Consider the following 14,632-nt stretch of genomic DNA (forward strand, 5'->3'; position numbering starts at 1 on the left):
AAAGAATCCACCTGCAATGTGGGAGACCTGGGTTCGATCCCTGGGTTGGGAAGATCTCCTTGAGAAGGGAAAGAGTACCCACTCCATTATTCTGGCCTGGAGAATTCCATGGACTATATAGTCCATGGGGTCACAAAGAGTTGGACGCGAGTGAGCAACTTTCACTTTCAGTTGATGCATGTTGTGTCCTCTTCACTCAGCAGACTGCCTGGCATTGCGTGGGTCCTTAATAAGTGCTTACTGAATGGCTGAGTCAGGAGGTTAAGGTTTTCATTAGGGGAGAACTGTGTGACTCTCAGTGCTACTGTGCTGATCATGGCCCTTTCTAAGAGGACGAAGCAGTGTAGCTTTCTCAAAAATAACTGTGAATGCAAGGAAAGTTTTTGCTTTGATATTTGCAGGCATTTTACATTTTTGGACAAAGAGAAGTAATATGTTAAAGGTTTGTGCTTTCTCTCTTGATTTTGTGTTTTATTCTATTCAAAGTTTAATTATTGCTATGATATCTTAATAATGTACGAGAAGCATAGTGTCATACTATCAATAGAAAAGAAAAAAATCTCTGTGTATGTCATGCATAATTTTATAAAACTTCAGACTTAAGGGATATAAGTCTAGAAGAATACAGTATCTCAAATCCAGTTTATATTTTTAGTGTTGTTGAGCAAAACAAAAATGATTTAATATGAATGTGTCTTTGTGATTTTCTTTATAGATGGATGACTTCCTTTTTTAAATATGGTTTGCTTAAGTAACTAAATTTCCCAGGTACACATTTTTTTCTTTGATATACATCTGTATAAGTAAGAGATTTAGCTGGGTGGCAGGAGAAGATGAAATTTTCATAGATAAATCCACAAAGTGGATTACATGGAGAATTGAAAATTATCAGTATATGTGAAGTCAAGTGAAGATTTCTGGAATGGGAGTTAATCAACTTAGGTTCTACACACTGTTTTCTCACTGGTTAGCTTTGGGCAAGTCACTAAATCTCACTCACCTGGTTCTCAGTGTTCTCATCTGTCACTTGAGGGTATGGAGTGAAATGATCTCGGATATGCTGGTTCTAAAGTCCATAATTCTAAAGGGCCAAATAAAGAAAATAGACTGACTTTTGCTCCCTTACCACCAGCCTGTTCCACATAAGAGCTGAATGTGAAATGTTGATTATGTAAATCATAGAAGTGTATAACCTATATTCCCAGGTCGACTAGACTTGTCAGATTGTGTTATATGCTCATAATTGATTTTATATGCATAAGTATAAGAGGCTTGCTTGCTTTTAAAAGAGCAATTATTACCACAAAAGGTACAACCTAGGAGGCACTAGTGGTCAAGAACCTACCTGCCAATGCAGGAGACATAAGAGCTGCGGGTTTGATTCCTGGGTTGGGAAGATCCCCTGGAGAAGGAAATAGCAACCCACTCCAGTATTTGTCCCTGGAAAATCCCATGGACAGAGGAGCCTGGCAGGCTACAGTCCATGGGGTCACAAAGAATCGAACACAGCTGAAGTGACTTAGCACACACTTGAATACAAATGAAAGGGACCCAAATAATGCTCAAGATACCCTGGGTTGGAGTTTCTGCTTCTTACCTGTAACCTGGAAATAGGAATATGTATGTGTTGGCAGGCTTGGTCGGGGGTGGAGAGGGTTGTGGTGGCTAGTGGACAGTGTGGGTGAATGTAGATAGTAGTTAACAGCGAAATATTCAAGAGCTCTCCAACCTGTGGACTTTGCATGGCTAGACTAATTTGACTATGCCATAAATCTCTGGAGAACTGATATGAACCCTGTGTTGTATTCAAATTCAGAATATGTAGGTCCAAGCTCCTTGCTATCTGGGTATCACTTAAGCTTTGTAAGCTGTGTGTGTGTTTTCCATCAGAAAATAGGGGATAGAAGTCTCAATGGGTATTTAATTTTTAAAATTTTTATTAAGTGAGGCCATATTTGTGAAAGTGCTTTTAAAGCAAATTACAGCAAAAGAGAAGCTATTCTTAGTGAACAGACAGCTGTACAAATACATTTATTCCTATAGACCTTGATGATACATATCTATCTGTTGAATGATGACATTTAATAATTCAGAAGACTATTTTAGGTATTTTTTAAGGTATAGATTAGCTCTCGATTATCCACACACATGTACTAGCATGAATAATTTAGAACCACAAATATTTGTTAGGCATCTGCTATGTGCCAGGCAGTTTATTAGGCCTGTTCAGAATTTTTTAAAGTACAAAATAAAGGTGCCAACCTCAAGGATCTTAGTCCTACCTAGAATGCATCTTGTCTTTCAGTCTCATGAGCTCTTACCCATCCTAAAGCTTCAGTTTGAGAAACTTCCCTAACCCATCCAGGTAAACTAGTTGCTTCTTATACTTCTTAGCCCACTGGGCACTAGAAACATGTTTAGATTTCTCACAGCAGACTGGAGTCCCTTGAAGGTAGGACTGTGGCTTCACCCTTTGTATCCTCAGGCTATGGTGGACCCAGCTTGATAAATTTTGAGTGAATGACTGATAGTCAGATTGGTGATATAAGTGTCAGGAAGGCCAACTAATATGACAAGGCGGTATATGGTATCAGCAAGTGCTAGTGAGCGTTTCACACACTGTACCTATGGGAATTCAAATGAAGTTTAGATATAGCCAGGAAAGGTGGTACTGTAGACCTGCATTTGAAGAATTTAAAAAAAAAATAGTGATAAAAGTATCTTTCTTGGAACTGAATTATATAATTTAAAATAGACAAATTTCTTTTTCCAGTTGTTTGAGGCTTTTATAAAAATTAGTAATCATATGGTGAAGGAAGTTAATTTATCAGAAGAAATATACAAAGTGAATTAATTTCCTGTGGGTAACTAATCACACATGGGATAGTCATTGTAATTTTTTTTTCCTTCTGCTGTTTCTTCCCTTAAATGGAAGTTCTGTACTTGACAGTGAAATGGCCATTAGTTAGAAATCAATAAAGGGAGAGAAGGTTGTCAACTACTGAATATTTGAGGGTTGATTCTAGAGAGACGGTGTGTTTTGTTATTAAACTAGCCTGTGTGGTTTCGTAATATTTATTTTTCTCTCATGTCAAAAGTTCAGTAATCAGAATATTTTTAAGGGCTCGTAGAACTTTGTTTGTTTGTTTTACAGGTTATTCTTCTAAAAGTTGAACTTATTGGGAGTTGAACCTGGACTACCCTTGACCCTAGCTGAAACGGGGAAAAAAAAAAAACCATTGTGTGGGCAAATAGGCATACTGGTCTGGATCTAAAAAAGTAAACACTAACGTGGTTTCTGTTTCTATTCAAGTTACTCTTGTTGTGCCAATAATGTAATAATAGACTTTCTTTGTGACTCTCTCTGACCTTATTTTTCCAAAGGTCACTTCCATTGTACAAGCCTTCCAAATTGTTAAATTTCCCAAATAACTATAACCCAGGGAGCCTTTTATCAGTAGCACTGAATAGACAAATGCCAGTTCATAAGGAGTTCTGTGTGAGCTTCTCCCTCATTTGTATATTAGCATTTGGCTGTTGATGGGATTTGTCCTTTAGGAATTCATTTTTCTGTTTGTAGCCTGATTTAAAAAAAAAAAACAAAACTAGAAACTTTAGGGAAAAAAAAATAGTTAAATCTTGTTCTGACACATACCAGTGGTAATGATAAAGCTAGAGGTCCAATTCTTGAATCTTTACTGGTGTGTTTCCACAGTAGCCTATAGTATACTGATGAATTGTTTGGGGAGTGGTAAATTATATGATCGGATTCAGTTTTTTCCTCTTAAGTTTGTTTTTGGGGGAGAAAATAGACATCTGGAATGAGTAGGGTAGTAAGGGTTAAGGGTGGGGAGGTAGGGTTGGTAGATTAAGGCATGAGAATTTTGGTCAATATGTGGGAAATTGCTGTTCCTGGAGATGTGGGGATAAATGAACTATTTAATTCTCCTGCCAATGCAGGAGACGCAATAGACACGGGTTCGATCCTTAGGTTGGGAAGATCCTCTGGAGGAGGAAATGGCAACCCACTCTAGAATTCTTGCCTGGAAAATTCCATGGACAGAGGAGCCTGGCAACCTACAGTCCATGGGGTTCGAAAGAGTCGAACGCCATTGAGAGGCTGAGCACACACACAGTGAGCTAGGTATGTACCTCTAGGAAAGGACAGACTTTTTTGTTTTTGCTCTTTTTTTTGAGGGACTATCTGGGAGAAGATACAACTAAGGGAATCTCTTTATGACATTTTCTTGAGGCCTTGAAAGACACTGGAATGGGAGTGATAGAACAGGTACTGTGTGTATGTGTTAAGACTGTGCTAAGAAATGGTTGTAGCACTGGAGGGTTTGTTTGCAGGGGTAGAGGGAGCTTCTAAAGGAGAGACAAAGGCTGTGTTGGACACCAGCGGAGTGAGGCAGAGCTTGTGGGAGGGGGTTAGGTGCAAAGAAGGCAACTGACATGTTTTGAGGACTTACTGAACACTAGGCACTGTCCTAAAAGCTTTTTATATCTTACATTATTTAATCCTAACCGGAAGTCTGAAGTGTAGATAATTGCCCCAGTTTATACATGAAGGAACAGAGGCGCTAAACAGTAATATTGCTTACCCATGATTGCGCAGCTGTTAGTAGTAGATAAGGGATTCGAGCCTAGATCTGTCTGAATCCAGAGCCTATTCTGTCTCTCCAGGTGGAGGTGAAAGGAGTTGAGGCAGTGAGGGTGGACTTGCACATGGCAGACTGCCCATGTTTCCTCAGTCTTCCTCCCTGGACTAAGTGGAGTTTAGTACTTGGGAGTCGAATTGGCTGGACTGATAAAAATCCTGGTCCTACCACTTTTTAAGGTGGATTATAACATTTAGTGATACATCAGGCTTCCCTAGTGGCTCAGAGGGCAAAGAACCGCCTGCTAGTGCAGGAAGCATAAGGGATGCAGGTTTGGTCCCTGGGTCGGGAAGATCCCCTGGAGAAGGAAGGGACTACCCGCTCCAGTATTCTTACCTGGAGAATCCCATGGACAGAGAAGCCTGGTGATTTATAGTCCATGGAGTTGCAAACAGACTTGACTGTGTGACTAACACTATAACATTTCGTGGTACATAGGTCTTTTTAGTATGGAATTTAGTCAAATCTTTCTTTTTTTTCTAAGAAAGTAATATTTTGTTTTTTCTTTTTCACTTGGAAGGGCACATATTAACTAAAAACAATCTGCCAAGATAGTCTCTCATCTCTCCCACCCACCTAGTCAACAATTGTGTGATATTCTAAGGGTTTCTGTCCTTTCTCTTTCTCCTTGTCTGGATTCCTTGGAACTGACATCACAGACATGGAGGAGTCACTGACCTTTGAAAATTCTTGATGGTTTTGAATGTTGTGGTTTTCCAGTGAGTTTGGGGAGGAGTTGGAGGGTACTCAGACACAGCTGTAATGCATCAGTGGACCGGGAGAGTGGGTATAGTGTGAGAATGTGGACACTTTGGGGGATATTTTAGATGAGAGAATGTAGGGTCAGTAGTTTTGCACGCATTTTATTTATTTTTTTCGCATTTTAACATAACTATTATCTACAGCTGTGTATTATCTATAGCTATGTTAAATATCAGTTAGTATTTAATTTTGAGTCACTTTTCTCTGTTAATAAACAGTTGGGCACTCATCATGAAGACTGATTTTAGTATTAGTCTGAGCTAAACAACTTGGCAACAAAGGTCCGTCTAGTCAAGGCTGTGGTTTTCTCAGTGGTCATGTATGGATGTGAAAGTTGGACTTTGAAGAAAGCTGAACGCCGAAGAATTGATGCTTTTGAACTGTGGTGTTGGAGAAGACTCTTGAGAGTCCCTTGGACTGCAAGGAGATCCAACCAGTCCATCATAAAGGAGATCGGTCCTGGGTGTTCATTGGAATGACTGATGCTAAAGCTGAAACTCCAGTACTTTGGTCACCTCATGCGAAGAGTTGACTCACTGGAAAAGACTCTGATGCTGGGAGGGATAGGGGGCAGGAGGAGAAGGGGACGACAGAGGATGAGATGGCTGGATGGCATCACCGACTGGATGGACATGAGTTTGAGTGAACTCTGGGAGTTGGTGATGGACAGGGAGGCCTGGCGTGCTGCAGTTCATGGGGTCGTAAAGAGTCGGACACAACTGAGTGACTGAACTAAACTGAACTGAAAGAACGTTCAGGGAGAGAAAACTGTTGCGAATAAGATCATATAACAATCTTAAGCAAATGTGTTTGAGATGCCCACTATTTACAACATGGTGAACACTTTGAGATGCCTGTTTATAACGCTGATTATCTGGTTATTGTCAATACTGGGTGGGGGGAGGTGGGCTGTGTGTAGTGGGATACCGTACAAATAGAATTCAGTTTATCTGAATGAAAACTAAATACTTACCAGGTGCTTGGATGCTAGGAATACAGGATGAACAAGACAAGATTCCTGCCCTCAGATTGCTCATGGTTTAGTGGGGGGACAGACATGTAAATAAACACAAGTACCGTGCAGTATAATGTGCTAGAGGGAGAGTACAAGATGAAACACCAAGGAGGAAGTGGGCACTTTAACTTGGGAAGCCAGGGAAGGTTTTGCAGATGAGGTAGTACTTACGGTAGCCTTAAAGGAGAAATAAGAATTCACCTGCTAGACCAGGAGCCAGAAGGAACAACGTTCACAAAGGAACTGAAATTTGAAGCATGTAGTATACCTGCGGAACTATCAAGTACAAGGAGGGGAAAGGTGGGTTGTAGATAAGGCTGGAGGATTAGGTAAAGCTGGATCATGAAGGGCCTTGTTTGTCTTGAGTAGGAATTTGGATATTAAGCTTTAGTCACTGAGGATCCATTGAGCAGTGGGATATAATACTATCATATTTGCATTTTAGATTGATCAGCCTCTACAAGCAACCACTGTGAAAAATGGCTGGAGAAAGGAAGAGGGAGAAATTAGGAAGCTATTTCCTGTGGTTCAGGTTTTGAACACCTGAGAGAAGATAAAAGAGATGTAGTCTGTAGAAGATGTTGGATGGATCTGAGAATTCTTTAAAATTCCTAAACTTTAGTAAAGAACGATTTGTGAGGATAAGGCAAGAGAGAAATCCAGGGTGGCTCCCAGGCTTGTGACTTAAGTGATAGCAGGGATGATGGTGCTACTTGCTAGAAAAGGCAATTCTGGAAGAAAAATAGTTTGAACAGGTGGAGGGATAGTGCTGAGTCTGAAGTGCCTGTGGGATTCCTGGTTGAGTTGGAAAGAGTTGGGGACAGCAGATGCCTTTTAAGTCATCGACATTTGGGTGCTCAGGGGCATGAATGAAGTTCTTCAAGGGGATGATATAAAATGAGAAAGTGGAAGCCTTGAGGTTAGAACTGTGGGTGAACTAACCTTTTGTAAGGCACAGAAAGAAAAATTCACGAAGGTGACCAAGGCACAGAGCGAGAGAGGCAGGAAGAGTGGTCCGTGTGTCTCAAATGCCACAAAGAGACACTTTAGATAAGCAGTAAGGAGGATGGTGATGGTCTTCTGTATAAGACAGTGGTGTCCTTGTCTTTCTATTGAAGCCAGTTTTAGTTGGTCGAGGACTGACTATCAGGTGAGAAAGTACCATCAGTGAGTGTAGTCTAATTCAAAGACTTTTGCAGGGAAGACGAGAATAACAGCCAGCAGATAAAGCAGGAGGAAAATCTGAAGGAACACCCCTTGCTTTGTTTCATAATTTTTTCTGTGAAGTCGGAGGAAAGGTCATCTACTGGGAATAAGGGAGGTGATAAGGATTTCGTGGGAGGCTCAGGGAGAATGGTGAAGGGATAGGATAGTAGTCGAGAAGACTGGTTAGGTACTAAAGTCAAGCAAAAGAAAGCAGTGTCTCACTGAAAGGAATGAGACAGAACATGATATATGTGTAGTCGTATTACTCTGTATTATTGTGGAATCTTGTCTTGTACAATAGCCTTGTTTAGTAGTAGAGAAGCTGAATGTGAGATCTGTCCAGATTGGGCAGATGAAAGGATAAGGGAACTAGGTTTTTTACAGGAGAATAAAGTGATCACTCATTATGTATATGTTTAGATAGGCAAGAAAGGACAAAGTGGAATCTAACCATTTTTCACATCTTCTCTGCTCTCATCCTAGTCTAGCTCACTGTCATCTCATTTTACCATAGTTTTCTAAACAGTTCTCCCTAAATCCACTTGTGCTCCTTGTAAAGTATTCTTCCCACTGCAACTGGAGTGATCTTTTAATATTTTAAATCTGATTCTGTCCTGTTCCTGCCTATAACTCTTCAAAGGCTTCTCCTTACTTTTAGGATATTCATAAGATCTCAGTCTTCAGTAGGGTTCACTGGGCCGCCCCTTGGTCCTCATTTTTCACCATTTTCACCTCTCTGTACCTCCTTGCCACAGAACATTGATATGTTTCCTCTGCTCAGAGCATTCTTTCTTTCCCAATTTGTCTCCAGTTCCTACTTATTTTTCTGTTCTTAGATATAATATCACTTCCTTGGGAAAGCTTTTCTTGATTCCCCATATGCTATAATGCCTCTCCCCCAGTGTTTTCTCCTATTATAATTACAGTTGTTTGTGAAATTTTGTGTTTTTTCCTCTATACTAGAAGCTTTGTGAAGATAGAGATTATGTCTAGTTCATGGTTATGTTCCTAATCCTGACCATAGTGCCTAGCCCAGAGTAGGTACTCCATTAATTTTTGTTGAATTAATGAATAAGATGGTTAAAGAATTGGATGGCTTAGTCTTGAGGCAAAGATGTCCTGAGGTGAGATAGCAAGTTTAGTAGTAAAAACAGCTGGAGAGAGATGGGGTTGTAGCCCGAGTAAGATGTTGGGAGTTGAAGACTTAGAGGTAGAGCAGTTTCAGGGCATGGTGGGGCTGAGTTGCTGAGGTAGATGAAGGTCTTGGCATTGGGTGAGTTTATGAAACTTTAGACAGAAATGTTGGATAGATTGTGCAGGTGGGTGTTGAAATTGTTCAGGAAGGTGATAGGACTTGAACTGAGGAAAATATAAGGCAGAGTCATGAGTCATTAATAAACATGAGAGATGGGCACAGCCCTTTCCTGTGCTGAAAGAATTAAATGGCTGAAAATCAGTGCAGTTCTGGGAACCAGTAATGACTGTCCCTAGAGGTGGCACTAGTGGTAAAGAATCTACTTGCCAATGAGACACAAGAGACAGGGGTTTGATCCCTGGGTCAGGAAGATCCCCTGGAGGAGGAAATGGTAACCCACTCCAGTGTTCTTGCCTGGAAAATGCCATGGAGAGAAGAGCTTGGTGGGCTAGAGCCTGTAGGGTCACAGTCAGACACGACTGAAGTGACTTAGCAGTCACACTTGGAAGCAGTATGGTACAGTAGAGAGAGCATGTGTTCAAAATGTCTGGGTCGAGATTTTGGGTAACCCACCTGACTTTTCAAGCCTTATTCCTTTCTGTGTAAACTGGGAATAATAAGCCTGCTGCAGGAGTTTCGTTGTTAATGAATAAGAAGTGTTTTTGAAAGTGCTTAATGTTAACTTGTTATTCTTTTTAAATTATTTATTTTTAGCTACATGCAGGCTTCTCTCTTCTAGTTGTGTCAAGTTGGGGCTACTGTCCGGTTTTGTTGCGCGAGCGTCTCATTGTGGTGACTTCTCTGGTTGCAAAGCACAGGCTTCAGTAGTTGCGGCTTGCGGACTCTAGAGTTTGGGCTCAGTAGTTGTGACACACAAGCCTAGTTGCTCCAGAGCATGTGGGATCTTCCCAGATCAGGGATTAAACCCATGTCCTCTGCACTGACAGGCAAATTCTTAACCACTAGACCACGAGGGAAGCCCTGACTTATTTTGTTGATTACTATCCTCACTTCAGGAGAGCATGGAAGTGGAAGTAGGGATAAGAAGCAAAGATAGTAGCAGAAGTGAACTTTGAACAAGGTACGTGTCTTCATTTATTCTACTTGTTGAGTTTGTAATATAGGGTCAGCATAAACATTTATGCATGAATACAGGTAATGGCAAGTACTGATATAAGGAAGAACTTTGTAAAAGAAAAAAAAGAGGCCACTGGTTGGCTCATGATAACATTGCAGTGTTGACCTACCACAAATTTTTATGGAAAGAAATGCTTTATATAATCATTTTCCATGAAAATTCCATCATTCCTGGAAATAGATTTTACTGTTCTGGAGAAGAGATCAAGTACCATTATGCTAAAGAGGAGGGCTGGTGATTTAGTTAAGAAAAGCATTTTCTAACAATTAGAGCTGTCCAACAATAAAATGGACACTGTAGCAAAGAAATGAGTTTTCATCAGAACTTGTATTCTTGTGGAGACTGGATGATTTATCTGTCCGAGATGCAGTAGAAGGATTCTTGCATGGAGGCTGATATTGGATTAAATTATTGCTTCAGTCCCTTTTTGCTGAAGAAGTTCAACTTCATGTTTCAACTTAAAAACTTCCTGTAACTTGTAGTAAATGTTAGTGATTTCTCCACTAACTTGAAAAGTTAGAAGAGTTGCTTACCAGTCCAGATCAGTGATTTTAAAATTATGGGAGATTCATCCAAGAATTGGCTTCGCAGGTGGCACAGTGGTAAAGAATCTGCCTGCCAATGCAGGAGATGCAAGAGGTGCAGGTTCGATCTTTGGGTCAGGAAGATTCCCTGGAGTAGGAGATGGCAACCTGCTCCAGTAGTCTTGCCAGAAAAGTTCCATGGACAGAGGAACCTGGCGGGCTACAGACCATGGGGTCATAAAGAGTTGGACATGACTGAGTGACTGACCACTCACGAGCACACAAAGTCTCTCTGATTGGAAGACTGGAGGATTTGACTCCGATTTAGATTTGTCGAAACACCATTCAGTCAACAAATATTTGATTGCCTCTTCTGTTTCATTTGAAAGTTTGAAAGCCAGTGTTTTCTTTTTTTCCTTCCTGTGAGTCTTCCAAGACTCTCCTTCCAAGAGCCAAGGACTGTGGGTCTTCATCATTACCTAGTCCCATTTGGAATTTGAGAAGTCCCATTTGGATAGTCCCATTTGGAATTGGAGAAGCTCAAGCCAGGTGTTGGTAGTGGGGAAAAAAAGGCTGCAGTCCTCACCTGTTGGGTAGGGTGAGGGTGGAGTCCATGGCATGCACCTTGGAGACATCAAATGTAAGAATGTGCCACCAAAAAGTTTGGTTTAGTGCTTTGAATCTTTGAGCAAGTCATTCTAGATAATGTTGGACCTTGAAATTATTTTTAAAAACTGTGTTTGGAAAAGAATGACCTACTGTGTTGGCATGTGAGGTCTAAGATGCCATGATGTTGATGGTTTTCATTGGCTGCTCTCACTCAGAAGCTGCTGGCTGGCTTGGAAATGGCCTATGAACCTGTGGCTTAATCAGCTTCACTCTTCTGCTGAGCACCTTTTTGTTGATTGTTAAGGAAATAGCATCTCACTCCGGTATTCTGGCCTGGAGAATCCTATGAGCAGAGAAGCCTGGCAGGCTGCTGTCCATAGGATTGCGAGAGTCGAACACGACTTAGTGACTAAACCACCACCACCATTTGTGTGCCTGTTGTGTATTTCCCACATTGTTTCAGAAAGTTATTAAAGTGCCTTTACCTAGTTCCTTTACTTCTATTTTTTAAGAGATAAAGTTGAAATTCATTTTGCAGGTATGCTCTTGGTTTTGGATTATTTATGTGTTTTAAGTTATTTGGACTGCTACCATCTCCTGTGACCTGATGGTGCCTAAAATGGGCTTGAGGAAAGAATCTTGTCTGTATTAGAAGAGGGGGAAACCACTCATTCACCTGTGAATTTTGAAGTAATTCAGTTCTTAAGCATTTTATCTAAGGAACTAATTTATTTAATAACTTAGCATTTTGAATTTGAGGTTCAGTTCAGTTCAGTCACTCAGTCATAATCTGACTCTTTGTGACCCCATGGACTGCAGCACCCCAGGCCTCCCTGTCCGTCACCACCTCCCGGAGTTTACCCAAACTCATGTCCATTGAGTCAGTGATGCCATCCAACCATCTCATCCTCTGTCGTCCCCTTCTCCTCCTCTCTTCAATCTTTCCCAGCATCAGGGTCTTTTCAAATGAGTCAGCTCTTCGCATCAGGTGGCCAAAGTATTGGAGTTTCAGCTTTACATCATTCCTTCCAGTGAACACCCAGGACTGATTTCCTTTATGATGGACTGGTTGGATCTCCTTGCAGTCCAAGGGACTCTGAAGAGTCTTCCCCAATACCACAGTTCAAAAGCATCAATTCTTCTGCACTCAGCTTTCTTTATAGTCCATCTCTCACATCCATACATGACTACTGGAAAAACCATAGCCTTGACTAGATGGATCTTTGTTGGCAAAGTAATGTCTCTGCTTTTTAATATGCTGTCTAGGTTGGTCATAACTTTTCTTCCAAGTAGTAAGCGTTTATTAATTTCATGGCTGTAATCACCATCTACAGTGATTTTGGAGCCCCCCATAATAAAGTTTCTCACTGTTTCCATTGTTTCCCCATGTACTTGCCATGAAGTGATGGGACCGGATGCCATGACCTTAGTTTTCTGAATGTTGAGCTTTAAGCCAATTTTTTTACTCTCTTTCACTTTCATCAAGAGGCTCTTTAGTTCTTCTTCATTTTCTGCCACAAGGGTGGTGTCATCTGCATATCTGAGGTGATTGATATTTCTCCCGGCAACTTTGATTCCAGCTTGTGCTTCGTCCAGCCCAGCGTTTCTCGTGATGTACCCTGCATATAAGTTAAATAAGCAGGGTGACAATATACAGCCTTGACCTATTTGGAACCAGTCTAGTGTTCCATGTCCAGTTCTAACTGTTGCTTCCTGACCTGCATTCAGGTTTCTCAAGAGGCAGGTCAGGTGGTCTGGTATTCCCATCTCTTTCAGAATTTTCCACAGTTTATTGTAATCCACAGAGTCAAAGGCTTTGGCATAATCAGTAAAGTAGAAATAGATATTTTTCTGGAACTCTCTTGCTTTTTTGATGATCCAGCAGATGTTGGCAATTTGATCTCTGGTTCCTCTGCCTTTTCTAAAACCAGCTTGAACATCTGGAAGTTCACGGTTCATGTATTGTTGAAGCCTGGCTTGGAGAGTTTTGAGCATTACTTTACTAGCGTGTGAGATGAGTGCAATTGTGTGGTAGTTTGAGCATTCTTTGGCATTACCTTTCTTTGGGATTGGAATGAAAACTGACCTTTTCCAGTCCTGTGGTCACTGCTGAGTTTTCCAAATGTGCTGGCATATTGAGTGCAGCACTTTCACAGCATCATCTTTTAGGATTTGAAATAGCTCAACTGGAATTCCATCACCTCCACTAGCTTTGTTCATAGTGATGCTTCCTAAGGCCCACTTGACTTCACATTCCAGCATGTCTGGCTTTAGGTGAGTGATCACACCATTGTGATTATCTGGGTTGTGAAGCTCTTTTTGTATAGTTCTTCTGTGTATTCTTGCCACCTCTTCTTAATATCTTCTGCTTCTGTTAGGTCCATACCATTTCTGTCCTTTATCGAGCCCATCTTTGCATGAAATGTTCCCTTGGTATCTCTGATTTTCTTGAAGAGATCTCTAGTCTTTCCCATTCTATTGTTTCCCTCTATTTCTTTGGACTGATCACTGAAGAAGGCTTTCTTATCTCTCCTTGTTATTTGGAAGTCTACATTCAAATGGGTGTATCTTTCCTTTTCTCCTTTGCTTTTCGCTTCGCTTCTTTTCACGGCCAAAAGTTCTTTATGTATTGGTAGACTTTTCTGACAATTGTGATATTGAAATGGAAGTAAATTAGACATTGATAGTAAGCAGAGCAAAAGAGAATGTAAGGATCATAATTTATGAAGCTTTAGGGAACTGAAGTTAGTTTTTTAAACCTGGAAATGATCTTAGAAGTCATCAAATCCAAGTCTAGGATATACAAGAGGCAACTGAGAACCTGTAAGTAATTTGACCAGAGTCACCTACCTAATATATATAGGTGTAAGTAAAAGTCATATGATACGAGGGTAGTAGAAATAATGACAGTATGTTAACGTCTGTTTAGAAAGGAGAGTTTGTCAAACTTTGAGAGATGGATTGAGACTGGGACAGACCATTAGAAATAGAGGGATGATGTGAAAGATAAAGTACCCTTGACTTTCTGATCTGAATTTTAAACCTTGAATTGATTGGTTTGGTGGTGGCTGATGCAGAGGTTCAGTTAGTCATTTAATCATTTATTCATCAGGCATTTGTTGACTGTCTACAATATTGTAGATTCTGAGCTAGATGTTGGGGCTACAGATATGAATTAAACATTTCTTTCTACTCCTGGACTTCTTGGCCTCTTGGAACAGAACCAGAAAGAATACTTTCTATTTTGTCATGTCTTTCCCTCTCAAAAAAAAAAAAATCCTACATGAAGTTATTAAGTTAGTGGACTACTGGTTTTATGACCTACAGATCGCTGCTGTTTCTTTGCCTTACTATTTCTATGGAATGTAGAGAATTAGGATCTGATCACACCAATAAGTAAGCTGTGTCTTGGGGTCTGGGGAGGTGTGATGAGAAAGTACCTGAGAATCATCCTTAGCGTTTAGGTTGTTTAGAAGGAGATGTTTCTGGAGAGACAGTCACCTGAGCCACCCCGCTACCCTT

The sequence above is a fragment of the Capricornis sumatraensis genome, chromosome 2 (assembly GCF_032405125.1).
Source record: "Capricornis sumatraensis isolate serow.1 chromosome 2, serow.2, whole genome shotgun sequence".
NCBI classification, from domain to species: Eukaryota; Metazoa; Chordata; class Mammalia; order Artiodactyla; family Bovidae; genus Capricornis; species Capricornis sumatraensis.